Source organism: Schistocerca gregaria, chromosome 3 (genome assembly GCF_023897955.1).
Source record: "Schistocerca gregaria isolate iqSchGreg1 chromosome 3, iqSchGreg1.2, whole genome shotgun sequence".
In the NCBI taxonomy this organism is placed as follows: Eukaryota; Metazoa; Arthropoda; class Insecta; order Orthoptera; family Acrididae; genus Schistocerca; species Schistocerca gregaria.
The window spans coordinates 186,534,903-186,562,422 of NC_064922.1; the positions used below are offsets into that span (position 1 = coordinate 186,534,903).

Below are 27,520 nucleotides of genomic sequence, written 5' to 3' on the forward strand. Positions count from 1 at the left end.
CACACCATTACAGAGCCACCACGAGCTTGAGTAGGTCTCTTCTGACCCGCAGGGTCCATGGATTCGTGAGGTTGTTTCCATACCAGTACGCGTCCATCCTCTCGATGCAATCTGAAGCGAGACTCGTCCGACCGGGTAACATGTTTCCAGTCATCAACAGTCCAATGTAGGTGTTGACGGGCACAGGCGAGGCGCAAACCTTTGAGTCGTGCAGTCATCAAGGGCACACGATTGGGCCTTCGGCTCCGAAATCCCATGTAGATTATGTTTCGTTCGCACGCTGACACTTCTTGATGGCCCAACATTGAAATCTATCTTTGCGGAAGGGTTGAACTTCTGTCACGTTGAATGATTCTCTTCAGTCGTCGTTGGCCCTGTTCTTGCATGATCTTTTTCGACCCACAGTGATGTCGATGATTTGATGTTTTGCCGGATTCTTGATATCCACGTACACTCGTGAAATGGTCATATGGGAAAATCCCCACTTCACCTTACCTCGGAGGTGCTTTGTCACATCGCTCGTGCGCCGACTATAATACTACGTTGAAACTCACATAAATCTTGATAATCTACTATTGTAGCTTCAGTAACCGATCTAACAACTGCGCCAGACACTTGTTGTCTTATGTAGGCGTTGACGACCGCAGAGCCGTATTCTGCCTGTTTACATATTCGTATATCTCTGTAACTGAATAAACATGCTTATACCAGTTTCCTTGGCGCTTCAGTATATTTATTGTGTAATTTAACTTTTAAATCTAATATAATTTCATGAATTTTATTAGAGTTTAAGTCTGAACTTGTTGTTTATTATCTATCCGAAGGTCTCGAGTATTAGAGAGTTAGAACTCATTACACGTAGGTGCTGTGTGATTTACGTAGTCCGACTTTCAGAAACCCTTTGGTTGTGCTATTTGTCTCATTGAACATTTTGTATTATTATTTTGGATATGTGAATAATATGAGCACCTGGTGTTATAAAATCCCCACGAAATGGTACAACTGTGCCGTTTCCAGGAAGAAAGTTTATGGGCCTATATCTGGTGTTTCTTACCTTGATGCGCTAGAACTGTAGCTCTTTCCTCAACTGGAAGAAAGTGAACCGCAGAACTTTATTTGGCAGCAAGATGATGCGCCACCTCACTTTCAGGACACGACGTCTGGATTGCCCTCAAGGGCCGGATGACATAACTTGTTCTGCATGATATCCACGTCCACACACGCTCTGACGCCATGCGATTTTTACCTTTGTGGTTTAGTAAAGATGTGTGTCTCCTTACGCTACAAGTTGGTCTCCCCGATTTTAGAAACAGCATTGTTCAAACAATTACTCCAGTCACATTGGTCAAAATTTGAGAAGCACTCGCCTCTAGACTAGGTTTGACGAATGGTGCTAACAGTGAACGCTAGTAATATAAACAGATGGATTTGCTCTCGCGTTTGATGTAGGTTGATTGTAGTAAATACTACAGAGCCTTATATCTCGTATATTCAATTTAAAACACGCCATATTTACCCGCTTTTACAATTAATTGTTTTAGGAGAATTTTACTTAATACACACAACTCAAACGTTTCTCATCACCTCGGTTCCGAGAGTTCCGGAACTAGTGCAGAAAATTGGAATAGAGATCAGCATCAACATCATTTCCGCTCTTTTTGTTGCTCTTGAAAACTACTGATTTGCATGTTGTACCACCATATATCGAGAACTTCAGAGGTGGTGGTCCAGATTGCACAGGTATCTCTATTATCCAGTAGCATGTCCTCTTGCGTTGAAGCATGCCTATATTCGTCGTGGCATAATGTCCACAAGTTCATCAAAACACTGTTGGTCCAGATAGTCCCACTCCTCAACTGCGATTCGGCGTAGATCCCTCAGAGTGGTTCGTGGGACACGTCGTCCATAAACTGCCCTGTTCAGTCTATCCCAGGCATGGTCGGTAGGGTTCATGTCTGGAGAACATGCTGGCCTCTCTAGTCGAGCGTTGTCGTTATCCTGAAGGAAGTCATTCACAAGATGTGTACGATGGGGGCGAATTGTCGTCCATGAAGACGAATGCCAAAGCAATATGCTGCCGAAATGGTTGCACTATTGGCCGTTGCGGCACCTTCCACGACCACCAGCGGCTACGTGGCCCCACATAAAGCCACCCCAAAACAGCGGAGAACCTCCACTTTGCTGCACTCGCTGGAGAGTGTATCTAATATACACTCCTGGAAATTGAAATAAGAACACCGTGAATTCATTGTCCCACGAAGGGGAAACTTTATTGACACATTCCTGGGGTCAGATACATCACATGATCACACTGACAGAACCACAGGCACATAGACACAGACATCAGAGCATACACAATGTCGGCACTAGTACAGTGTATATCCACCTTTCGCAGCAATGCAGGCTGCTATTCTCCCATGGAGACGATCGTAGAGATGCCGGATGTAGTCCTGTGGAACGGCTTCCCATACCATTTCCACCTGGCACCTCAGTTGGACCAGCATTCGTACTGGACGTGCAGACCGCGTGAGACGACGCTTCATCCAGTCCCAAACATGCTCAATGGGGGACAGATCCGGAGATCTTCCTGGCCAGGGTAGTTGACTTACACCTTCTAGAGCATGTTGGGTGGCACGGGATACATGCGGACGTGCATTGTCCCGTTGGAACAGCAAGTTCCCTTGCCGGTATAGGAATGGTAGAACGATGGGTTCGATGACGGTTTGGATGTACCGTGCACTATTGAGTGTCCCCTCGACGATCACCAGAGGTGTACGGCCAGTGTAGGAGATCGCTCCCCACACCATGATGCCGGGTGTTGGCCCTGTGTGCGTCGGTCGTATGCAGTCCTGATAGTGGCGCTCACCTGCACGGTGCCAAACACGCATACGACCATCATTGGCACCAAGGCAGAAGCGACTCTCATAGCTGAAGACGACACGTCTCCATTCGTCCCCCCATTCACGCCTGTCGCGACACCACTGGAGGAGGGCTGCACGATGTTGGGGCGTGAGCGGAAGACGGCCTAACAGTGTGCTGGACCGTAGCCCAGCTTCATGGAGACGGTTGCGAATGGTCCTCGCCAATACCCCAGGAGCAACAGTGTCCCTAATTTGCTGGGAAGTGGCGGTGCGGTCCCCTACGGCACTGTGTAGGATGCTACGGTCTTGGCGTGCATCCGTGCGTCGCTGCGGTCCGGTCCCAGGTCGACGGGCACGTGCACCTTCCGCCGACCATTGGCGACAACATCGATGTACTGTGGAGACCTCACGCCTCACGTGTTGAGCAATTCGGTGGTACGTCCACCCGGCCTCCCGCATGCGCACTATACGCCCTCGCTCAAAGTCCGTCAACTGCACATAGTGTTCACGTCCACGCTGTCGCAGCATGCTACCAGTGTTAAAGACTGCGATGGGAGCTCCGTATGCCACGGCAAACTGGCTGACACTGACGGCGGCGGTTCACAAATGCTGCGCAGCTAGCCCCATTCGACGGCGAACACCTCGGTTCCTGGTGTGTCCACTGTGCCGTGCGTGTGATCATTGCTTGTACAGCCCTCTCGCAGTGTCCGGAGCAAGTATGGTGGGTCTGACACACCGGTGTCAATGTGTTCTTTTTTCCATTTCCAGGAGTGTATATAAGAAATGAACGACATACAGTCAATGGAATTATTCACAGAAAATAGGAGCCTGGCAAACTTATGCTTTCAGTGCAAGCTCCATGATGAAGTCCAATCGACGTAGACAACTTATGGACCTGAAAGTGTCGCTGAATCATAATAAAGATATGGTATGAAGCATGATAGTAGTGGTGGTGCAGGACAGCGGACGATCGGAATCTGACGAAACATATAGTTTTTCAACTTTTCATATCCAAAAGGTATCTGTAACACCAGGAAGTACATACGATTTCCTCTCCGAAATTATCGACAGATAATTGGGGAATTGTGATGTTATGGATTTAGTAACGTGGTTTCTGAACGCGTCTAAGACATGACACTGACACAAAGGACGTTGTATCAAAATCTTCTCTGTCGAAAGGCTTAAGCTTGAGAATATTAAGTTGTTTAATCCTTAAAAGAGAGGTGTCTGATACCACAAATATACCAGGAAGTCTATAAAGTTATCTCACAGCGTCTTTACAAAGCCTCTAAAATTCTCGAGGCTAAAGAGTTCCATACTCGATGCTAAAGTGAAGGAAGCGTGAAATACATTCAGAATGACGCAGATAAAAGGACAGTGATCTAGCGTTCCACTCTGGCTTCCTGGAATATCATTAGCGACGGAAATGCTCCTCTCATTCCGAACTGTTTTTCTCGTCTATAAACGACATCCAGCAAGAGTGGAATCCGTGCCAGGAAGCGGGTACAGTCCAACGGAGATGCGTAATGTACACCAGGGGTAACAGCACGTGCTAGGGCGTAAGCAGTAGCTCCATTTAAGTCTAACATTTATTCCAGCCCATAATCAATTAGAATCAGGAGGAATTAAATACAGTCACGCACTCATATAAACAAACTGCTGACTGAATTATTATTAAGGAAGGACAATACGAAATTTTAAGTAGCACAGACAGAAAGTAATGTCTGTCTCTCCAAAGCTGCAGAAATTTACGGATCATCCGCCAAGTACATTAACCAACACACTCCTACAGAAAAAAAGTATTTTTTTCCCAAAATAATGTTTTGAAAAAAGTTATTTCCCTGCTTCATGATTTTATTTCCTGCGAACACTTTACTTCACTGTGGGCAGCATCAACAAATAGTACCCGCACTGCTCAGTAAATACTAGAAAGTAGTGTATTTAAACCAATTTTGACTGTGATTAGTATTTTGAATTTAGAGTACTGTTTAGATGAATTGATGGGACATGTTCGTACCTATCTGAGCCCAGAACTGGTCCGGAAAATTTTTAGTAAGTAATTGAAAGCCTTTCTTTCTCAATATGACAGGCTGTTCATTTCATGGCAGACTGCTTTTCGGTGGTTTTGATGACTTTGGCGGTAACAGCTCTAGGCTTTATTCTCCTTCGAGTACGTAGTTAGATTTTAATTAATTCATGGCTTAATTTGCTATTCTTAGGTGCGCATAGGTTCCGCTAGGTCCACTCGCCCAGATAGGAAAGGAAGACAGCCACATACTTCCGTCTCTTCATTACGCGTTCACGCAACGTTCAAGTTGAGGTTCCACATATCCTCTCTGTTTCATTGGCCTTTTGGCTTAGAAAGCTTCATGCTATTACGTGATAAATTGTATTTTGCCTTTAGTACCGTAACTTACATACAGCATTTAGTGCTACAGTAAGTGTAAAATGTAGTTCTGTTCAAGTTGACTGCGGTATTTACTATTTACTCCTTGCCTAGATTCAGTGGCACATTCTGAAAGAAATTTCAATAATTTTCACTGTGCGGTACTAAAGTATCAACTGCACACTGATCAGCGCAGTGTGGTCTAGTGGCTAGCGTCGCTGCCTCCGGATCACGGGGTACCTGGTTCGATTCCCGGCCTGGTTGGGAATTATCTCTGCCCGAGGACTGGGTGTTTGTGTTGCCTCATTATATCATCATCATTTGTAAGAGTGACTACATTGGATCGTGAAAAGGAAATTGAACTGTGTAAAAATTGAGACTTTGTACGTGCGCTGATGACCAAGCATTTGAGCGCCCCAGAAACCAATCATCATCATCAATACAGCTCCGTGAAACGGCATCAAGAAGGCGCTAACCCAAGCACCAATGTAAATAGCGGGTAGTGCCACACCTCCAGGAAGATAAGAGTCAGCGCCCCCTGTCAACGCTGATTTAATCAGTAGCACATCGCTGGCCGACCCAGTTCGGTCGCAGCCTTACAGAGCATCAGTACTCAATAACACGAAGGTGCTACTTAGAATGTGTTCTGCAAGTAATACTATAGTCTAAAGTACTTGTATGTAGGAGGTACAGGAACCAACAGAAGTTAATTAATTTTCTTTTTAGAAATCAAGAGTTCAGTTAATCTTCAAGTGATTTGTACAGATGAATTGGGATTCCTGCTACCGGTCCTTACAACTTCTCTCCTTCCTTGTTTTCGTCGGTGCTGACTCCCACAGTAGACGACACAACATTCACAGAAACAAGAACGATCAAAGTTCCTTGCACACAACATACGTGGCTCCGCCTTCATACCGTGTGGCATTCATGTACATATTCGAATGTTGTCGCGTTTTTATTCGTATTACAGTCCTGTGACTTACCTTTTCAGTTTTCAGGGCTGCACCCAGTACTGGTGCACGGTATCACCATTACCGACCTAAACACGAATCCGGAACCTGAAACAAAAATAGAATAAGAAAATAAAAATACAGGAATCAGACTGTGATGTTATACAGATGCTTACTGACGTGAGTCTATGCGTAGTGTTTCTACGATGACGAAACAAATTCCGCAGGATAACTGTTTTCTTTAAGTTATCCTACAACCATTATCTCAGGACAATTACAATTGTCACGGGTCACCAGGTTTGCTAAGATTTCACACAATAGTAGTACATACTTAAATGTGACCTATGCTGTCACACTACGATGCACTTTACAAGTACACACCTGGAAATTGAAATAAGAACACCGTGAATTCATTGTCCCAGGAAGGGGAAACTTTATTGACACATTCCTGGGGTCAGATACATCACATGAGCACACTGACAGAACCACAGGCACATAGACACAGGCATCAGAGCATGCACAATGTCGGCACTAGTACAGTGTATATCCACCTTTCGCAGCAATGCAGGCTGCTACTCTCCCATGGAGACGATCCTAGAGATGCTGGATGTAGTCCTGTGGAACGGCTTGCCATGCCATTTCCACCTGGCGCCTCAGTTGGACCAGCGTTCGTACTGGACGTGCAGACCGCGTGACACGACGCTTCATCCAGTCCCAAACATGTTCAATGGGGGACAGATCCGGAGATCTTGCTGGCCAGGGTAGTTAACTTACACCTTCTAGAGCACGTTGGGTGGCACGGGATACATGCAGACGTGCATTGTCCCGTTGGAACAGCAGGTTCCCCTGCCGGTCTAGGAATGGTAGAACGATGGGTTCGATGACCGTTTGGATGTACCGTGCACTATTGAGTGTCCCCTCGACGATCACCAGAGGTGTACGGCCAATGTAGGAGATCGCTCCCCACACCATGATGCCGGGTGTTGGCCCTGTGTGCGTCGGTCGTATGCAGTCCTGATAGTGGCGCTCACCTGCACGGCGCCAAACACGCATACGACCATCATTGGCACCAAGGTAGAAACGACTCTCATCGCTGAAGACGACACGTCTCCATTCGTCCCTCCATTCACGCCTGTCGCGACACCACTGGAGGAGGGCTGCACGATGTTGGGGCGTGAGCGGAAGACGGCCTAACGGTGTGCGGGCCCAGCTTCATGGAGACGGTTGCGAATGGTCCTCGCTGATACCCCAGGAGCAACGGTGTTCCTAATTTGCTGGGAAGTGGCGGTGCGGTCCCCTACGGCACTGCGTAGGATCGTACGGTCTTGGCGTGCATCCGTGCGTCGCTGCGGTCCGGTCTCAGGTCGACGGGCACGTGCACCTTCCGCTGACCACTGGCGACAACATCGATGTACTGTGGAGACTTCACGCCCCACGTGTTGAGCAATGCCCACTATACGCCCTCGCTCAAAGTCCGTCAACTGCACATACGGTTCACTCCACGCTGTCGCGGCATGCTACCAGTGTTAAAGACTGCGATCGGAGCTCCGTATGCCACGGCAAACTGGCTGACACTGACGGCGGCGGTGCACAAATGCTGCGCAGCTAGCGCCATTCGACGGCCAACACCGCGGTTCCTGGTGTGTCCGCTGTGCCGTGGGTGTGATCATTGCTTGTACAGCCCTCTCGCAGTGTCCGGAGCAAGTATGGTGGGTCTGACACACCGGTGTCAATGTGTTCTTTTTTCCATTTCCAGGAGTGTATTTTCGACAAATCGAGTTTCAAACTCTTACGTTCCTGTCAAGCCTCATATGAGAGCCTCAGCCATCGAGCATCGGTATTAGAGAAACTGGATAACGCAGTAAACAAGGAGCTAATGGTGCATTCGAGTCATGCTACTTGTTTTCTTCTAATATTCACCAAACACACGTAATACGACGAAACATCTCTCTTCGGAAACTTACAGCTTGTGGATGTTCTCTGGTGGAGGGTGCTGATGCAGAATTAGTCACAGGTAGCTATATGTCACACAGAACCTTTGCTCCTGTGCATCTTTATATTTACGAGGCGCAATGATTGTTCCATACAATTTCGGCGTGCAACCGCATAAACTCACCTTGCTTCACTCTGAGTATAGCTGGACGGTATACAGCCGTAATATCAGAAGAAGAACTGAAATTTTTGGTGCTGCACGTCTCAAAATTTTATGGAACATCTGGAACCTTTATTTACTTCCCAACATCGCAACCGTATTTAAAAAGGTAAGCAAGGATAACAGCACAGATTATCGATGCATCACAGTTCACAGTTCTTAGTGCTATATTGAGACTATATGGTAAGATCCTTAAGATTAGAACTGAGATAGTAATTGAGGAAATAGAAGAACAGAGTGGGTTCCGGGCAAGCAATTCATGTATTGCAAGTACCTGCAGCATTAGACATGTGAAAGATAAGAGAATGGCACATAAACTGGAGACAAATATGATTTTAATACGTATATTCGGAGTCTTTCACCGCAGCATGTCTAAAAAAAAATCCTCTCGGTTTTCAAGCCGCATATCTTCGAATTAAGTAAAGACCTTAATTTTTCATAAGTCCCGTGATGTCTGCCAGTCTTCGATATGACTAGTGTACTAGAGCAGTGCTTTCGGCATCACTCGAATGATGCAGCTGAGGATGTCAGACTAGCCAACAGCCATATACTGGCAAAAGCTAAGCCACCGAAATGTAATATTAGCCAGAAGGAACGATACGTCTTACGCTTATTGCGTGAGAACGAGGACTTGCTTGTGTCACCAGATGATAAAGAAAATGCCACCGTGGTTCCGAAAACTGAAGACTACCACCTGAAGAAGCAACAATTATTAGGAGATGACGTGTACCGAAAGCTTAGTCGCGATCAGACATAGGCCATCCCCATGAACACTGGTAAGTTATGAAAGAATTCTGGGTGACTGGTCGAAGTGGTGAAGATATTAATACCTCGTGCTGCCAGACCTCCCAGTCTCTATGGATCTCCGAAGATACATAAGGGAAATGTCCCTCTTAGGCCTAATGTAAGTGCAGTGAGCTTGGCCACCTACAAACTGGCAAAGCATGTTGTAGGATTATTAGCGCCAAAATTTGGTCATTGTGAACACGTTGTTGTAAACTTGGAGACATTTGTTGAAATGTTCAAGAAAATGAAATCGGCCCAAACGACGGAATGATTAGTCAGAACTTTGTGTCACTTCTGAAGAGGGTGCTAAAAGAAGACGCGCTGCATGTTTTGGCCCAACAGTTTCCATCTGAAGTCATCAAGTTGTTCCGTCATGTTCTGACAAAAACGTATTTGACGCACTATGATGAAGGTTATGTCAATACGGCTGGTACGGAGATGGGCTCACCTCAACCTCTGAAGAGTGCAAATTTTTTCATTGGGTATGTTGAGGAGAAGGCTCTGAACTCGGTGGCGTTGCGTCCGTCTTGCTTCGTATGGTATGTTGATGACATCATCCTGCTACACACGCAAAGTAAAAATGCAGTTACAGTTGAATTTACATCGCAGATCACAGTGGCCGAGCGGTTCTAAGCGTTTCAGTCTGGAACCGTGCTGATGCTACGGTCGCAGGTTGGAATCCAGCCTCGGGCTTGGATGTGTGTGATGTCCTTTGGTTAGTTAGGTTAATTAGTTCTAAGTCTAGGGGACCGATGACCTCAAATGTTAAGTCACATAGTGCTTGGAGCCATTTGAACCATTTGAATTTACATCGAAATGGCGAAGTATGGCAAACTACCGCTCTTGGATGTTTTAGTTGAGCGAACGTCAGGTCTATAGTGAAAAGAAAAACAACGCACATTAATCGATGCTTGTACGCCGATAGTTTCCACCACCATGTACACAAGAAAGGGGTACTGAAGACGTCAATATACAGGAAAAATGTATTTCTGATGACGACCATCCGCAGTGTGAAATGCAGAACCTGAGAAGAGCTAAAGCAACAGAGACATTGCAAACGTGCCACCGAAGAATGTGAATCGCCCAAGGAAGCCAAGCCGGCTGCTTTCCTGCCATACTGTGGAGCAACGAGCAGCAAGGTAAGACGTCTGCTGTGGATGAGACCAGTGTTCCGGCTCGCCCCCAAGATGTGAGATCTGCTGTGCTCTATTAAAGGCGCCATAGCTCTTTGTGTCCTCTGTTTATGTAGTGTTCCTTGCGAATGCAGCAGCATCTGTATAGCTTAGACAATTCACACAGTTGCAGAGCGTTGTACCGAGCAAAAGAGACACACGAGGTTTGGAACTTTAATAGTGGCAACTATTTATTTACAGCTTGTGTAAAGTAGATACGTGTTTCAAAGTTTTACTGACCTTAAAAGTAGTCACCAGCATTGTGTACAACCCGTTGCCAGCGATGTGGAAGTCGTAGGATACTCTTACCAGTGCCAGTTGTGTTGACAGTTCGAGCGGCGCGGTCTATTGCCCGGCGAATTTGTAGCAGTTCTGAAGCGAATGTCGTGAAGTGTTTCCTTCAATTTAGAAATCGAGTTGAACTCACGAGGGCTTAAGCCAGGGGAGTGCAGTAGGTAGTATAGGACTTAGCAGACGCATCAGTCAAGCAAATCAGTAACTACCTGCTCTGTACGTGCTTGAGCATTGTGCTGCAAAATGATCGTCAGACCCTGCAGAAAGTGTAATCACTTCTGTCTCTAAGCTGATCGTAGGTTATGTTCGCAAAATGAACACCGAGTGAGGTGGTGCAGTGGTTAGCACACTGGACTCACATCGGGAGTACGACGGTTCAATTCCGCGTCCGAGATTTCCTTAAAATCACTCCAGGCAAATGCGGCAGTTTCAAATGTGACTCCGGCCCCTCGCTGCTCCTGACGACAATAAGTCCGGGGGCGAACCAGAGATTCTGTGAGCTTCCGAACTCACCTTTCACGGACACGTCGTTTCACCTCGCTCTGATTGGTTCCGGAGGCCGTAATCATGGCTATATAAGCGGAAAACCGTACAAGTCGCGATTGTCTTCCCAAACCTCTTGAGGCGCAATAGAGCAGAAGTGCTACATCCCAACCCATACCAGTCCTAATCATCCACACCGACAGATCCAGAATTATTCCTGTGCAGAGTAGAATGCATACCGCGCTCAAATTCATCACTTAATTGAAAGCCATGATTCCTACCTTCAGAATCCTGACGACATCCGAAGTGAGTCTGACTTCCTGCAGTACACCGTCTAGGATGCCACTTCAAACTAAATCACGCTCAGAGCTCTCTACTTCCACCGTTGTTCTCTTCCTCCAGGTGCCCTGTTCGAAGAATCCCATCGCACCTACAGGGAATTCCTTCGTACTCGTGACCGAGACTCACTCAGACTCCATACACAGCTCCAGCGACATGTTCGCAGTTACTTACAAGCAAGAACGGTTACAAAGAACGCCGGGACTGGCACATGGCGCCGCGCGGGATTAGCCGAGCGGTCTAGGTACTGCAGTCATGGACTGTGCGGCTGGCCCCGGTTGAGGTACGAGTCCTCCCTCGGGCATGGGTGTGTGTGTTTGTCCTTAGGATAATTTCGGCTAGGTAGTGTGTACGCTTAGGGACTGATGACCTTAGCAGTTACGTCCCATATGATTTCACGCACATTTGGCACATGACGTACACTAACCTAAACGAAACACCTGCAAACAAATTATTGAAAAGTATTCCACAGAACCGCCTGAAACAACCTTACTCCCATCTGTCCCATCCTCCATAACAACAGACCGCTTCCAGACAACCTCATCAACGCCAACCACTTCGCATCCTACCTGAAACACAAATTTATCATCCCACATGATCCCAACTTTGACTACACTGTGTACGCTTACGTATATCAACATGCCAGTGCAACTATATTACCTCTCGCACCAAACTTCCAGTTTCTTACACAGCACTCCACGACCAGGACTAAACACGCCAATAGCAGCTGACGACATTACACAAACACGTACTAAAAAGCGAAACACTGTCCCTGTTCACAACGATTACCAATGGCCACCTCAAGGAATGTCCTAGGGCTTATCATAACACCCATTCCGTCTGAATGCAAATTATTACCCAGCGCAGTTGAAAATGCCCTATGTGCTCCTCTCCTGAAAACAGATAAACCATCATCCCAGACCACATCATATCGACATATCAGCCTCACATCAGTTTTCAGCAAACCCTTTGAAACTATTCCAACCCAACGAATCCATCAGCCCCCTGCAACCCACCTACCCGTTCTCAACATCCAACATTCACTGAAAACCAACTTCTTTACCTTACCCATCTAATCTACCATCAAGTGAAGAAACTGAACTACACCAAATTTGTCTCCCTCAAAATCCGAAAGTCCTTTCTTTGGATGGATATGGCATTCTGGACTGCTCTTCAAGCTAAAAACCTATGAACTCTCACTTAACTTTGTCCACCTTATAACATCCATCCTTCAACATCACCCAAAATAAATCACAATCAAATATGCCTCCTCCTGCATATTTCACCCTGCTGCAGGTATGCCTCAAGTCTCAGTCCTTTCACCCTTCCTTTACACTCTGCACTCTGTAGACACTCCCAAGCCGCCACCCTCATCATACCTCAAGCAATATGCTGACAACACTGCCGACCAAACTGCTCATCATGCCGTTCACTTCTCCCATGTCTCCCTCCAAAGTCACCTGAAACTGCTACCCGATTGGTGTCGCATGGAAACTTCAAGTCAACCTGCAGGAAAGCGGAGCCAACATTTTTGGTTGTACCACTCAGCGCTTCCCTCATCCGGATTCCCATCTCTCTATCTAAAACTAACCCATCCCTCTAACACAGTGATGTATTTGCGTAACTCTCGACAGAGAAATAAGTTGGAATACACATCTCCTTATAATCCAACAAAAAGCTCGGAAATGACTAAAACTACTAAAATTACTAACAGGCCGCACTTGCAGACTACATTCTCCAACCATTATCCTCATCGATATATCCGTCATCTGGCCCATCCTATCCGACGATAACTGTGTCTGGATCTCAACCTTGCGTAAATTCTGTAAGTCCTTTGAAATCATGGATAGTCATGACCCTTACATATGTGGCTACCTTCCCCAGCTCGCATCCTGTACTAACTCATCAACTTCTCACATCTTCTTCTCTTCCTAGAGCACCTTCGAATCCTACATATAAATTGCAAAACCCATTACCAGGGTCCAGTTTCCCATTCACTAATCGCAAATCCAGAAACTCTGCTGCACTACTTTATCCATATTCCATCTTCCACACACTCCCATGCCTTATCCATCCTCTCCCGCCGGAATTTTAACCAGATCCCTTTCCTCCAACGACAAAAACCCATTTTGAGATATACCCCTCCTTCCAACTCTCTGCCTTCCCACTCTCTGCCTTACAGTATCTTCCAGTTTTCTCCTTCTCCCTTCATCCACCTTGCTAGCTTCTTGTCGCAAGCTGTGGTCATACTCGTCATCGCACATTCATCATGACAATTTTTTCGAGTGTCACCTTGCATCACCATTGCACTAAGGCATCATTCACGTTCAAGAGTAATTGTATGTCAACTACAATATGAATCGTCAAACGAGTTTCAAAAAGTCATCCGTATTTTCACCTATGTGTGTTTTGCAAATCCTCGTTTATTGTCACTTGATTTTATGAAAAAACCTTCACTAACGTCCGCCTAAGTATTTCTTACAAAATCATCTCATACTGTCACCATTTATATGTTTTACACATTTTAAATACAAGTTTTAACCTTTGGCTGAAGAGTGGCTCCCCGTTATGGGGAACTGAAATAAAATAAAAATAAAAACAAAAGAAAAGCATCATTCACACAATTCATCTCTTATCATTTACAGCAATCCCATCCAGCTAACTAGCACACTAAGATACCTTGGACTAAACTTCGACTGGCACCTAACGTGGAAATCTCACCTACTAACCATCCAAGAGAAAGCCCACAATAGATTGAAACTACTGTACGGCTGAACATGGGGACTACACTCCCCCATATGCCCCTCCACCTCTCACAGGTACACATCCCTGATCCACCCCATCCTCTGCTATGCAAATGTTGCGCCGATCTCCGCCCCTCCTAAGTTCTATAAGTCACTCCAGATCACGAACGCCACGCTCTACAACTCGTTTTCTGCACCCACTTATTTTCTCCCACGAGGATCTTTTACCACCTTTCCTCACTGAGTTTGGTCCTATAAAATCTTACCACAAATTTCCAAATTTCCTTTGTCAGCACCTCTTCCCAGTTTGCCATCCTCACCACGAACGCTCCTATACCTCCCTCCATACCCCCTCCTCCTTTCTTTTCCTCTACAATCTGCTGTCCCAGAGCAGACCCTTTTACAGTGGCAGTGAAACTGCATGTTGCTCCGATTTAATGGTCGGTGTCTCTTCTGTCATGTTCAGGGTTTACCAAGTGTTTTATCAATTGTTCTCATATTCATGTGTTTATCAAGAGTTTTTAATTGTACCTTTTGGCCAAATTTTATCACTCTTCCTAAAACTATCCATGAAATGAGCATTTTATTAATCATATTTGTCCCTTTCTTGTCACCCTCTCAGTTATTTTTAAATTCAGGTACAAGTGAACCATTGACCTTGTCATTGGTGGGGAGGCTTCCGTGCCTCAGCAATACAGATAGCTGTGTCGTAGGTGCAACCACAACGGAGGGGTATCTGTTGAGAGGCCAGAAAAACGTGTGGTTCCTGAAGAGGGGCAGCAGCTTTTTCAGTAGTTGGAGGCGCAACAGTCTGGATGATTGACTGGTCTGGCCTTGTAACACTAACCAAAATTAACTTGCTGTGCTGGTACTGCGAACGGCTGGGTAAAATATTCCGGAGCTAAAATAGTCCCCCATTCGGATCTCTGGGCGGGGACTACTCAAGAGGACGTCGTTATCAGGAGAAAGAAAACTGGTCTTCTATGGATCGGAGCGTGGAATGTCATATCCCTTAATCGGGCAGGTAGGTTAGGAAATTTAAAAAGGGTAATGGATAGGTTAAAGTTAGATATAATGGGAATAGTGAAGTTCGGTGGCAGGAGGAACAAGACTTTTGGGCAGGTGAATACATGGTTATAAATACAAAATTAAATAGGGGTAAGGCAGGAGTAGATTAAACAATGAATAAAAAATAGGAGTGCCGGTAAGCTACAACAAACAGCATAGTGAACGCATTATTGTGGACAAGATAGATAGGAAGCCCATGTCTACTACAATAGTACAAGTTTATATGCCAACTAGCTCTGCAGATGAAGAAATTGATGAAATGTATGATGAGATAACAAAAATTATTCAGGTAGTGAAAGAAGACGAAAATTTAATAGTCATGGGTGACTGGGATTCGAGAGTAGGAAAAGGGAGAGAAGGAAATATAGTAGGTGAATATGGATTCGGGGTAAGAAATGAAAGAGGAAGCCGTCTAGTAGAATTTTTGCACATAGCATAACTTAACCATAGCTAACACTTGGGTCAAGAATCATAAAAGAAGGTTGTATACATGAAAGAACCCTGGAGATACTAGAAGGTATCAGATAGATTATACAATGGTAAGACAGAGATTTAGAAACCAGGTTCTAAATTGAAAGACATTTCCAGAGGCAGATGTGGACTCTGACCACAATCTATTGGTTAGTAACTGTAGATTAAAACTGAAGAAACTGCGAAAAGATGGGAATTTAAGGAGATGGGACCTGGATAAACTGCCTAAACCAGAGGATGTACAGCGTTTCAGGGAGAGCATAAGGGAACAATTGACACTAATCAAAGAAAAAATACAGTAGAAGAAGAATGGGTAGCTCTGAGGGATGATGTAGTGAAGGCAGCAGAGGATCAAGTAGGTAAAACCATGAGGGCTAGTAGAAATTCTTGGATAACAGAAGAAATATTGAATTTAATTGATGAAAGGAGAAAATGCAAAAGTGCAGTAAATGAAGCAGGCAAAGAGGAATACAAACGTCTCAAAAATGAGATCGACAGGAAGTGCAAAATGGCTAAGCAGGGATGGCTAGAGGACAAATGTAAGGATGTAGAGGCTTATCTCACTAGGGGTAAGATACATACTGCCTACAGGAAAATTAAAGAGACGTTTGAAGAGAAGAGAGCCACTTGTATGACTATCAAAAGCTCAAATGGAAACCCAGTTCTAATCAAAGAAGGGAAAGCAGAAAGGAAGAAGGAGTATATAGAGGGTCTGTACAAGGGCGATGTACTTTAGGACAATATTATGGAAATGGAAGGTGATGTAGATGAAGATGAAATGGGAGATACGATACTGTGTGAAGAGTTTGACAGAGCACTGAAAGACCTGAGTCGAAACAAGGCACCAGGAGTAGACAACATTCCATTAGAACTACTGACGGGGAGAGCCACTTATGACAAAACTCTAACATCTGGTGAGAAAGATGTATGAGACAGGCGAAATACCCCCAGACTTCAGGAAGAAAATAATAATTGCAATCCCAAGGAAAGCAGGTGTTGACAGATGTCAAACTTACCGAACTATCAGTGTTATAAGCCACAGCTGCAAAATACTAACGTGAATTCTTTATAGACGAATGGGAAAACTGGTAGAAGGCGACCTCGGGGAAGATCAGCTTGGATTCCATAGAAATGTTGGAACACCTGAGGCAATACTGACCTTACGACTTATCTTAGAAGAAAGATTAAGGAAAGGCAAACCTGCGTTTATAGCATTTGCAGACTTAGAGAAAGCTTTTGACAATATTGACTGGAATACTATCTTTCAAATTCTAAAGGTGGCAGGGGTAAAATACAGGGAGCGAAGGGCTATTTACAACCTGTACAGAAGCCAGATGGCAGTTATAAGAGTCGAGGGGCATGAAAGGGAGGAAGTGGTTGGGAAGGGAATGAGACAGGGCTGTAGCCTCTCCCTGATGTTATTCAATCTATATATTGAGCAAGCAGTAAGGGAAACAAAAGAAAAATTTGGAGTAGGTATTAAAATTCATGGAGAAGAAATAAGAACTTTGAGGTTCGCCGATGACATTGTAATTCTGTCAGAGACAACAAAGGACTTGGAAGAGCATGTGAACCGAATGTATAGTGTCTTGAAAGGAGGATATAAGATGAACATCAACAAAAGCAAAACAAGGATAATGAAATGTACTCGAATTAAGTCGGGTAATTCTGAGGGAATTAGATTAGGAAATGAGACACTTAAAGTAGTAAAGGAGTTTTGCTATTTGGGGAGCAAAATAACTGATGATGGTCGAAGTAGAGAGGATATAATATGTATACTGGCAATGGCAAGGAAAGCGTTTCTGAAGAAGAGAAGTTTGTTAACAACCTAGTATAGATTTAAGTGTCAGGAAGTCGTTTCTGAAAGTATTTATATGGAGTGTAGCTTTGTATGGAAGAGAAACATGGACGATAAATAGTTTGGACAAGAAGAGAATAGAAGCTTTTGAAATGTGATGCTACAGAAGAGCGCTGAAGATTAGATGGGTAGATCACGTAACTAATGAGAAGGTATTGAATAGAACTGGGGAGAAGAGGAGTTTGTGGCACAACTTGACAAGAAGATGGGACCGGTTGGTAGGACATGTTCTGAGACATCAAGGAATCACAAATTTAGCATTGGAGGGCAGCGTGGAGGGTAATAATCGTGGAGGGTAGAAACCGTATAGGGAGACCAAGAGATGAATAAATTAAGCAGATTCAGAAGGATGTAGGTTGCAGTAAGTACTGGGAGATGAAGAAGCTCGCACAGAATACAGTAGCCTGGAGAGCTGCATCAAACCAGTCTCAGTACTGAAGACCAGAACAACATCAACAAGCGTCTCTTTTCTTCTGTTTTTAGCACCTACGTTAGTATTACTGTACTACTCCCAGCCTACGCCCTAACTATGTGGGGTGAAGGGCAATGAAATAACAATGAAGAAAAAAAAGAGCCCCGGTAGTCATTGGTTTTACTCCTGACGACGATGGCAGAGATAGACTTTAAAAGCTTCGTAATTTCATTCGAATTGAGTTGGCTTGAAAACCAAGAAGATTTTATGCGTGACTTTTAAATATTTGCATCAGGTCTATGACAGTTCTAGGCTGTGGGAAGTAATGAATACTCGGAACGTTCATAAGTGTTACGTACAAGTCGTCAGAAGGTAGTATTCAGGTACTACCCTTTGTGTTAAGGTTGCGTTTTGCAATCATAGTTATTTAAGGTTAGTGAATGACTGAGACAAGGATACTGCTTACGGCCTACCGTATCTAATATGTGTCTGAACAAAGCTCCGAATAATTGGAAAACGAAGAGTTAAAACCTGGGACTTAGAATAGGTAATGACATCCTGCTCTCCCTGAATTTCGCCAACGATTTCTCGTTTTCATCGAGGAAGATGAGGATATGCACTACAAAGAATGATATGAGCAATAGAGTACGAAAATAAACTTGACGAAGAATGTATATTTGATCTTAGGATGTTTAGGAAGGGATCTGGCCACGGATGATGGATCTATAGTGAAGTGTAATCGACTATATAAATACTTAGGGACAACACAAAACTAAAGTTCTGAGCACTGCTCTGTAAGGTGCTGAACTGTGGCAAGTTACGAGGGGGTATATGAGAAGAAATTAAAGGCAGAGTAAATGTAATAAAAATAAAAATAGTAATGCTATTAGAACAAGTTGGAGCTACAAGGGTCATTGTGAACGGAACAGGAAACAAATGTCTAAAGTGCTATCGACATCTTAGAAGAATGCTAGAGGTAAGATCTAAAATGTGGCACTGAAGACCTCCATGACACAGAAAAAGAGAAAGACCTCGGCTACACTGTGACGATGGAACAACACGGACACCGCAGCAGAGAATTGTGTAATAAGAGAACGGGCAATATACAAGGAGATGGAATCTTGGATGCAAGAGACGCCATGTAATACAGAAAAGTCACCGAAAAAAGACTTTCCGTAGAAACATGATATGTTGTAGCGGTACAAGTGTTCGGTGGAAGCCGGTCCCACTAACGCCGTTGCTCGATCGCTGACTCTCTCGTATGGTATTGAGTGGGGCCGTAAAACTTTGAATCACGATCTGTTAAAAACACGATTTATAAATAAACGCATGAGAAACGTATCGTGGCAGAGCCATTTCTTGCATCTAAGCACGCACTGCAATCGTATGTAGGTTAATGGTTCGCTTTCCTTGTTAGACTTGTGTTGAGAGAATGGTCAACAGAATACTTGGGCCTCATTTGTAGTGTGTATGTATGTACTTTATTTATGTAAAAAAAAGGTTTTGATTCTGGCTATAAGTACTTTATCTTTTTATTGATATTCTCGTATATGCTTAGGATAGTGTGTGGCAATTTTCATGCGTGCATGAACACTTTTCCATTGCCCACGGTCAGTGCGCTAACATGGGTGTACTACAACCTGAAAACAAGGAAATGAACTGTTGCATTCAAAATTGAATTAAACATCCTGAAACTGAAATGAAAGTTAATGAGTTTATGCAAACACTTCGTGAAAATGTTTCTTTATACAATAAAGAACACAGCTGACATCCAACGTATTTCATTTACACCTACTCGTACATCTATATGATTACAGTTCAGACTTATGTGTTCGGGAGAGAGCACAAAGAAAAAAATATTGTATTACTTCTCTACAATTCGACTATGGAGTAGCACGTGGGAAGAACGGACAACCTAAATCCTTCCGCGCGGTTGCTTTTACGTTATCATGACGGTCAGTTCGCCACAAAGTGAAAAAGCCTGCAGTTTAAATAACGTTGCGATGACGTTTCAGGGAATCGAGTTGAGTGGCAGGCACTGCGTGTTCGTCATGCACCTTGTTTTGTATGTGCATACAGAGCTGTGTTAAGTTGGCCGACTGCACGCCGGCCACTGTGTCCGCTGCCACTGCAATCTGTCAGTCATAAAGCTATTTACTCGAGCTGTACAAACAGTCTGCTGCCATAGTAACATGCAAGCGGCACCTGAGGTATTGGAAGGTGCAACATCAACGTAAAATCGGTTAGCAGTAGAATTTATGAAGCGATAACGTTTTAGTACGTATGCACGGCATTTCGTTGTTACTATTTCTGTGACATTTTGTAAGTTTATTGAGTGCCATTTCTTTGTTGATATCCAAATCGGAAGGAAACAACGTGACTAATTGCTCAGGTACTAATACAGTAGTGATTTCTCTGCTTTTTTGTACCGTGCATATTGCTTAAACTATGCCAAAGCCTTTCACTGTATTCTCTTCTTCGGTGTTCCTCCACATTGCTCCCCCCCCCCCTCCCCTCGCCCGACGTTCTAGGTGTTTTCGACGGCCATATACCTCCTGTGTTCTAGTTATCGAGTTTTCTGCGGGATTTTATTTCTCCTTCGTCTCTTTCAGCAACCACCAATTTCTGTCCCATAAACACACATCCAGATCTACTGTACATCTACATGGCTACTGTGCAAATCATTCTTAAGTGTCTGGCAGAGAATTCATGGAACGATCTTTACAATAACTCTCACTTATTCCACTCTCGAACAGCGCGCGCGGATAAAACGAAAACCTATATCTTTCCGCGCGAGCTCTTATTTTATTATGGTGATCGTTTCTCCCTAGGTAAGTCGGTGTCAACAAAACATTTTCGGGCTAGCCGAAGGGGCCAATCGGTTTTAGGCGCTACAGTCTCGAAACGCGCGGTCGCGGGTTCGAATTCTGCCTCGGGCATGGATGTGTGTGATGTCCTTAGGCTAGTTAGGTTTAAGTAGTTTTAAGTTCTAGGGGACTGATTACCTCAGAAGTTAAGTTCCATAGGCTCAGAGCCATTTGAACCATTTTGTAATCATTTTCGCGGTCAGAGGAAAAAGTTGGTGATTCAAACGTCGAGAGAAGGTTCCTGAGCTGTGCACGGCTCGTGTTCATCCGGTTAATGGTTTGTCACCTTGTATTACGGTAGTGCCGCGTCATTTTCTTATTCCTTTTACTGGCTTCCCTAACTTCCTGCCTCACTTGTCCGTGAGTGGCAGCAGATGAAGTTATTAGGGGATTTTGATTAATTTCAGTCGTTCTTCCTTTGTTATTGAATCGAGATGTCTGTTAGTCGTGAGTGTGGTTACGTTGTTCGTCCAAGCCTCACTCCTCAGTAGTGTGTTTACTTTTTGCGGCGTGCAGTTGCTGTAGTGGCAGTTATAACGCTAAGTACTGACAAAGTTATTTGTGCACTGTTAAACAGCTACTAAATTTGATAGTTTTCAGCGGGGTGTCGTGCTGTTTTTGGCAAAATGACGATTTAACAAACTTCTGGAAACGTTCGCTAGTTGTGTTGTTTGAGTGTCACCACATTCCTTCTTTGCTGCCTCATCTTTCTTAAAAGGATCCCATCACGGGTTACAGGTCGAACACTTGAGTTAAATTTCACGCTGAAAACAAGGACTTACCGTTAGCATAAGCGTCGTCTCCGGACTGTTGTCAAAAGTAGGCGACTGTGGCCACAGAGACTTAACTCAGAGTAATGTCAGATCCGCACAGTAGGCTTAAGGAGGCGTGTACACGTTCAGTATTGATTGAGGAAACTAGTTGGTCAAACTTTCAGTATACTGAAGAGACCTCACACTGTAAACAACACTGACAAAAATAATCAGTTGACAACGCGATTTTACAGAGTTATTCCGCGCACCCAAAAGAAAGCTACAATTGTATTAGCTATTACTTGCAAGCAACAGATGACAACGATAAAGAGGAAATGGGTCAAAGGTGGTTTGAAAAAGGAGCGGCGAATAGTCACATGTTAACTTACTGACTGAAATCAGGATCACGGACCCGAAATATTTCATAAATGATTTGCGATGAGTTTTCAAATGTTCAAATGGCTCTAAGCACTATGGGACGTAACATCTGAGGTCATCAGTCCCCTAGACGTAGAACCTAGCTAACCTAAGGACATCATACACATCCATGCCCGAGGCAGGATTTGAACGTGCGATCGTAGCAGCAGTGCGGTTCCGGGCTGAAGCGCCTAGAACCGCTCGGCCACAGCGGCCGTCAGTGAGTTGTGCATCGTAAAAGTTGTTAGTGTTGATACGAGATAAAATAGAAATGCAAAATACCTTAATGAGAAGGCATTCGATAAGAGATTGGGTGTGACTTCGAGATGTCTGTAATTGGAAGGAGAAACAGCATTGGTCGTATTGTTTTGTTTTATTATCCACAAAATCGATTTTCGGTCACTTAGTGACCATCCTTAGTGCTAGAAGTTAAAAATTTCACATAACGATCAGAGAGTATAAAACAGAAAATTACAACTACATCTGCGTATGAACATAACAGTTGGTAGGAACATACCTGTAATACAGAATTAAAATTGGTAGGCACTGGTATCAACAAGCTTAGAGCGAGCACATAAACTGAAGCCGCTGTTTACATGCACCTGTTCAGCAGACGTCGGTGTGATAGGTCTTGGAACGCCCTCTATGTGACATGTCTCATGTGAAGACTTAATATTATTGTTTTTGCAAGATATTAACACAAAATAACTCTTGTGCATTTGTGAATCATGAAGTAATTCAAATTTTAAATGTACGTAAAACACATAGCAGACGAAGGGGAAAGGAAACATCTAAAATACATTGTCGTATTTTCTTTTTTTTTTTTAAACTTACAAAACATAAAACAATTTGATAGTAAGTTGTCAGAGTGCAGGACAGGTAAAAGACAAAAAGGCAATAAAAAGAATAATATATGAATCACATGAAATGAGGTATAACACAGGTCTTTAAAAAAACATAATACCCTCCATCTGGCATGGGAAGTTAAGTACAACGTTCGTGATTTACGTAAAATGTTACGTTAAGACTAAGGAGTCAAATATATAAAAATTGCAACAGTACGAAACTGCCATTACGTAATAATTAAAATGCCGTCAAACACAATGTTCATTACAAAAAAGTTTGTAGGTGTGGATAAGCAATTTTGTTATCATATTTAACTGACATAATGATGTACATCTCGTTTGTCCCTTTGGACAAGCTAGCATTATTATAACAGTGGCTATACGCTTCCGCACAAGCACTGGGTCAGAACTCATACATACATGACATCAAATATACACGATTGCTTACTGTAAAACGTAGCACCCATCATTTGGCGTGGGAAGTTAGAACTATATCGTTCTTGATTTACATAAATGTTACGTTAAAACTGAGATATATAAAAATAGTAATAGTACTAAAATGCCACTAAGTAACAATTCAAATGTCATTAAACAATATTCATTACAACAACAAAAAAGGTTTGCGGGTGTAGACTAACAATTTTGTTATCATATTGAACGACGTGATAATGTACATATCATTCGTCCCATTTGGACAAGCTATCATATTTTTAACACTGGTTGCACGCTTCCACATAAGCACTGGGTCAGAACCTATACACACATTCACAGGTTGATGAAACAGTAATAAAATTGCCAAGCAACCGGTTTTGAATGATAATAAAAATAATTGGATTTTACTTAACTTATAATGGCAGTGGGACCCAAATGAAATAAAAGCAGACTTAAGAAGTACTTATAATTCCAATTTCGTTTTTGAAATAAATTTAAAATACAAGGCGCGGACAAGTAGCATACATCATACATCAAGAAAATATCATGAGAAAGGACAGGTAATAGTGCCTCTTATACCAGAAATATACATCGTACTCTAGAGAAATTAAAAATAGGCTATGCACGATATCCAGCACTTATTAAAACAGAAAAGGAATTGTTCACATACATTAAAAATAAAAAAAATTAAAGTGAAAACCGGTTCACATCACTTTGTGTGAACGCCTAAGAGATGTTGACTGTAGTAAAATTATGTTCAATAGGCGTCCATCAGTTCTGAAAATTAAGGAACAAAAGAGAGGATACTTTTTAAAAACCGAAATGAGTAATGTTATTAGAACAAACCGAAACGTGTGTGTCTATGTGTTGAGGTAGTTGGAATAGTGGCCATTGTAAGTGTTCTCGTAGCAACTATGACTGAGGCATTGTATATAAGGGATAACAAGCAACTGACTAGGAATTGCTAATTGTGATAATAGGCAACAACTTGTTGACTTTTTTCATAGGAAATCGGAGGAGCATTCCCAAAAATGAGTGCGTCTCGATATCGTTTGCTCGTTAAGTAGCGCGATATCTGGAGATTTCTGATGGCAAAATATTTCCATCTCTTACAGAAGGTCGAGAAAGCGTACTTTTTAACCCTTGTGCAACAACTTCAATTGCGATGTCAAATCTGGAAGGAACCGGGTGACCGCTCCGGTCGCAGGTTCGAATCCTGCATCGGGCATGGATGTGTGTGATGCCCTTAGGTTAGTTAGGTTTGAGTAGTTCTAAGTTCTAGGGGACTGATGACCACAGATGTTAAGTCCCATAGTGCTCAGAGCCATTTGAACCATTCAGAATCAAATCTGGAGTCGTATGACCAGTAACTAGCAGATGGGCTGCGAAATTCGATTTTTCCGCAATATCTTTCCTCTCAAGTGCAACGTGCTCACGGAACCTCGTTTCTAATTTTCTTCCGGTTTGCCCTATGTAACCTGCATTACACGTGGCACACATAAGTTTGTAAACATCTGATTCATGTAAGACATTGTGTTCATGAATGCTATTCATTAAAAGCACGCCTAGTCTGTCCGTCGTTGAGAAACCTACATTAGTATTCCTCTTCTTGAATACTCTGGCAATTGTATTGCTAATGGGACCATAGAAATACAAAGCGATAAATGTTTGATTTTTACTTTCGCTTGTCTCATTGTGACTTAAATTATCTTTACTATATCTTCTGGATACCATCTCATAAATGTCCATGACGTATTTCAACGGGTAATTATTATTTCTTGCAATTTGTTTGACTATGTTTAACTCTTTCTCATGGTTTTCATTAGATAATGATAATCGGAACATGTGATGAAAAGCAAAATGGAAAAACGCTTTTTTGTGTTGGTCAGGGTGTTGTGAACCATAATCTAAGATGATATCTGTGAATGTTGATTTTCGATAAATGTCAAATGTATGTTTTCCATTTTCCCTTCTAACGGTTAGATCTAAAAAATTAATGACTCCATTCTGTTCTTTTTCAACTGTGAAAGTAATCTTGTTGTGTAAACCATTAAATGTACTGACGACTTCGTCAGTATCACATTGAATGCCATTAATTAGTAATAGCGCGTCGTCCATATATCTATAGTGGTATACGATCTTTTCAGCTACTGTGGGAAAAACCTTTAAGTAATTTCAGTTCAAGATAGTTAATAAAGATGTCTGCCAAAATCCCTGACACAGAGTTTCCCATGCTAAGTCCGTCCTTTTGGACATAAATTTTGCCATTAAATGTGAAGTAGTTATACTTTAAGCAGAATGGTAACAGTTCTATGAACTCATTGATTTCCACGCTGTACATATTACTGTGGTTTCTGAGATTAGCGTCAATAATTTGTACTGTTTCCTCAATCGGGATATTCGTATATAAATTGACAATGTCTAGCGAAAGAAACGTCATAGTGTCTGCAATAGGTATATCTTTTATTTTCTCTACTAGTTGGGCACTGTTTTTAATCGAGAAATTTTGCTCAAATTTATAATGCTTATTCAAAATAGTTATGCATTATTTCGCAATTTTCACCAACGGGCCCCCTCTCCCATCAACTACAGGCCTAATGGGGTTAGACTCCTTATGAACCTTGAATTGTGATCGTAGCCTACGAATTTTTGGATTCATTACCTTGAGATACTGTGTCTCACGAGGGGTTATTACATTTGAAAGTGATTTAAGTTTGTCATTTAACTTTCTTTGAATCTCATTCGTTGGGGCTCTCGCAACTGATGTAATACAGTTTTCTTGAAAAAAATGAAAAGTTTTTTCTACACACATTTCTTTTGTAACAATAATAACAGAATTCCCTTTGTCTGCCTTTGTAACACCTGCATTATGTTCTTGTAATTTATTAGTCAACCTTTTTACTGTCAAATGATCCCTCCTGTTTTGATTATTTGTTTTTTCTACTTCGTTCTATAATAGCTTTCCTACCGCTACAGCCATTTTATTGTGTCAACATCTGGAACTAGAATTTTGTCAATATTTGACCTCACACCTTCAGTATGCAATGATTCTAAAAAAAGTTTTCGCTTTGTGCTAAATTGGTGAAACTGAAAAGCCTTTCGCAGACCTCTTAATAGCCATTGCAGACACATGAAGTATCGGGGCGAGAAAATTTTGAGGTCAATCAGTACTGGTAATCAGTATTTCTAATACTGAAAATACGTTAATGCGCGCCCTCGGATGGTTAATATATTGACAGTTTGAGAATATTGTTGAACTTGTGATGACCCCTTTATCCTCACTGATAGTGGTGGAGAGTTTGGCGTCAATTTCTTTGGTGGATGAGCTTTCCAGCCTCGTGGAGAGAGGGAACGTCGGTTTTTGGTCGAAAGCGCAATTTTTACTGCTGCTGCGTCCCGTTAGGGGTAGGCGTGGTGATGTGTTGGGGTTTCAGCATGCTGTATGGGTAATACTGAGGGTTGTTGCAAGAGCTGATCGCGTGTTGTGTTCGCGATGCGCTCGTGGTTCTAATTACGCAAACACGTCTTTCTTACTTCTTCATTTATCGAACCGCCTTGAAACCTTCCCGTCTAATATTGGATGAACGTTTGCTTGCTGACTGAACGCTGCGTCTCTTAAAATCTTTTAACTGCTGCTCTGTCAAGACTACCTGCTGATTATTACGACGAAACATAAAATGTGTTGTCGCCGTGGCCCTCAGTCGTTACCTGAAATTATTAAGACTGATTCTTACCTTTAATTATTTATACTGGATCGCCATCTGACTGCTACAGCAAACTGTGGAATGAATATACTTACTTCTCTTTAACATAATTATAAGCTGCTGGTGGAGTTTCATAATACTTTGTGACTGGAATTCTTTAAGTTGAAGTTAATTTAGATTAGATAAAAGCTGAAGCTCAGTTTAGACTTTTCTTTTAAGACAACAATAAATTCCGTAAAGCATTTACGTGAATGATTTTGGGATAGAAAATTCTTAATGCATTTAATCTGGTAGAAGTTAACTATATTCTGAGAACGATCTTGACAAACAATTACAAGGGGTATAGTTCTTTACAAAAATTCTTAAAAAGTAGCGTTGCGCTACATACCTAATTTTCCATCAAAATTACATAACTATATTCTGAGAACGATCTTGACAAACAATTACAAGGGGCATAGTTCTTTACAAAAATTCTTAAAAACTAGCATTGCGCTACATATAGCGAGTGGCTGGCGAGCACACCGCTT

The 27,520-nt window shown here is 42.9% G+C and overlaps 1 protein-coding gene across 2 annotated transcripts in view; it reads right to left on the reverse strand.

Annotated features, from left to right (window-relative positions):
• LOC126355024 (fibronectin type III domain-containing protein 5) overlaps nucleotides 1-27,520 on the reverse strand; it is a 1,528,277-nt gene that overhangs the window by 1,025,154 nt on the left and 475,603 nt on the right. For both annotated transcript variants that reach the window (XM_050005171.1, XM_050005169.1), the window contains exon 3: nucleotides 6,231-6,305. The gene's annotated coding sequence lies outside the window, so the exon portion shown is untranslated. The remainder of the gene's footprint in view (nucleotides 1-6,230; nucleotides 6,306-27,520) is intronic.